The 2,930-nt window shown below is 35.4% G+C and overlaps 1 non-coding gene across 1 annotated transcript; it reads right to left on the bottom strand.

The window, feature by feature from the left end:
- Positions 1-984: 984 nt before the first annotated feature.
- Positions 985-1,091, bottom strand: LOC136221045 (small nucleolar RNA R71). The gene has a single exon (XR_010684837.1). It is a non-coding gene; the product is annotated as a small nucleolar RNA R71 (small nucleolar RNA).
- Between the last annotated feature and the right edge of the window lie 1,839 nt (positions 1,092-2,930).

Genomic DNA, 2,930 nt, shown 5'->3' with positions numbered 1-2,930 from the left:
TTGCTTTATGAAAATAAGATCCATTTCATTCCGATTACGGAAGTATCTGTTTTGTAATCAAAATTCCAAACAGAATTGTTCTCTAAACTCGATATAATCTTTCTATCTAATCCTAATTTACCAAAACATATTCCATCAACTAAACGTATTTCTTTTATTAAACCTAAACACGTGATTAAATCGAATTAAATAAAGTTTTAGTTAAAAAGCGTTCCCTGTGGGTTCGATATCTTTTATTACTACTAGCGTATACCGTGCACTTGCGGAAATCGCTCAACAAGTTTTTGGCGCCGTTGCTGGGGAACGCCAAAATTTTTGACAAAATTTTAAATTTTTCGAGTTTTATTTCGAATCTAGGTTTAAACATATTTATTCTAACTTTTATAATTTAAAAGTTTTCCTATACTAATTTATTTATTTATCAAATTCTGTTTTGTAGGTAGTTTCGGTTCGTGCAAGATTTCAGGTTCATGCGCAGTTCTCGAAATTCAGGCATTGCACCAGACCCTATAGACCTAGAAATTGAGAAAACCATTAGGAAGAACAAGAAAAATAAGAAAAACAAAAATAAGACCCCAGTAAAAACACATACCGAGTCAAAAAAAAATGGCAGACCCACCAACACTTATGGAATACGCTAGGCCAAGTGTGGCCGGTGTAACCAATAGTATCGTTAGACCCAGAATCACCGCAAATCAATTTGAAATTAAGCCAGCTTTGCTTAATATGTTGCAAAATAATGTAACATTTTACGGGTTACCTAACGAAAATCCTAACACCCATTTAACAAATTTCCTAGAAATTTGTGACACGTTTAAAATTCCAGATGTGACTGCAGAAGCAATCAAACTTCGCCTCTTTCCTTTCACTTTGAAGGATAGAGCCAAAGAATGGTTAACTTCTATGCTAGCCGCAACTTTTGCCACTTGGGAACAATTAGCCCAAGCGTTTTTATCTAAATATTTTCCTTTAGCAAAAACCGCAAGAGTCATAAAGGAGTTAACATCTTTTTCTCAAAATGATAATGAGACCCTTTATGAAACTTGGGAACGTTTTAAAGAACTTCAACGTTTATGCCCACACCACCAATTACCAGCTGAACTTTTAATGCAAACATTTTACAATGGACTGAATCCTACAACTAGGGGTTCATTAGATGCTATGTCGGGAGGGCTATTTATGAAGAAAACATCAGCCCAAGCGAGAGAACTTTTGGAGGAAATGGCAATCAACAGCAGTATGTGGCCCGCGGAACGTGGACATATGCCGGTGGCAAAACCATCATCCTCAACCTCATCGTCAGTTAAAGGTATAGTTGAACTTGATCCAGTCGCGATGCTACAAGCCCAATTTTCTGCTTTATCGCATAAAATTGACCAGTTTATGGCACCACGCGATACTAATGGTAATCCAATCCAAACGGATGTGGATTACGAAAATATGAGTGAGATTGAACAGGTAAATTTTGTCCAAGGGCAAAACCAAACTAATAATCCTTATTCTAATACTTATAATTCTGGATGGAGGAATCATCCTAACTTTAATTGGAAAGATAACAATAACAATAATATTAGTGCTAATCAAAATCGTACCACTAATTATCAAAATCAGTCAAGAGATACGATTAGCACTTTATCTTCTAAAAGCGACAAGTTTATAGATGCTATCAGTGGAAAAATAAGTAATCACGACGATGGTTTTAAACGGATCGAAAATAAATTCGATCAGCTTATTAAAAACCACTCATCTAGCATCCATAATTTGGAGGTTCAAATTGGTCAACTTGCTAAATCAATTCCGTCCCGAAAAGAGGGAAGTCTTCCCAGCCATACGGAAGAAAATCCGAAAGAGCAGGTGAAAGCTATTACTCTTCGTTCAGGAAAAAATTATCAAGGGCCTGAAATGCCCAAAGATGCAACATTATCAGGAAATGATTTACCGAAGTCCAAAGAAGATATCTTAAACACAAATATTTCACCATTTGACACAGGTACTAAAACTTTTGTACCCAAACCACCTTTTCCACACAAAGTCCGAAATAAGGACTATGATAAACAACTTCTAACGTTTTTGGATAAACTTAAAAATTTGCATATCAATTTGACATTTATGGATGCAATAACACAAATTCCTAACTATGGTAAGTTTTTAAAAGATTTGATTTCAAAGAAAATCAGTTGGGAAGGAATTTCATCCATTTCGTTAACAGAAGACTGTAGTTTAATAGTATCAAGTAATTTGCCCACTAAACTCAAAGATCCCGGATGTTTTACTATTCCGTGTAAATTGGGAGATATTGAATTCCCAAGTTGTCTTTGTGATTTAGGAGCAAGTATAAACTTAATGCCATTGTCTATTTTTAACAAGTTAGGTTTAGAAGAAGATACCAAACGTACCAATATGGTTTTGCAATTAGCGGATCAAACCACTAAAAGGCCGTATGGTATAATTGAAGATGTTTTAGTCAAAGTCGATAAATTTATTTTTCCTACCGATTTTGTTATCTTAGACTTTGCATATGATGTAAATTGCCCTTTAATTTTTGGCAGACCGTTTATGAACACGGGACGTGCTCTAGTAGATGTGTCGGAAGGGAAGGTAGTTTTAAGGATAGGAGAAGATAAGGTCGAGTTTAACATGAACAAAGCGATGAAATACCCTATGGAGGAATTCGCTTGTATGAAACTTGATTTAGTCGAGGAATGTGTCAATGATGTAATTCAAAGTGAAGAAATAATTGAACCTATAGTAGACGAGGAATTAGATGATAAGGACCCAGAGCCTTTGATTAGAGAAGATGGACTAGTTCCGCCTTCGATTGTAACACCCCCTAAATTAGAACTTAAAGAGTTACCCAGTCATTTGAGGTACGCTTTCTTAGGCGAAGGCGATTCTCTACCTATAATTATTTCTAACAAATTAACAAGCGA

This window comes from Euphorbia lathyris, chromosome 2 (genome assembly GCF_963576675.1).
Source record: "Euphorbia lathyris chromosome 2, ddEupLath1.1, whole genome shotgun sequence".
Lineage (NCBI taxonomy): Eukaryota > Viridiplantae > Streptophyta > Magnoliopsida > Malpighiales > Euphorbiaceae > Euphorbia > Euphorbia lathyris.
This window is presented reverse-complemented; position numbering and strand designations above follow the sequence as displayed.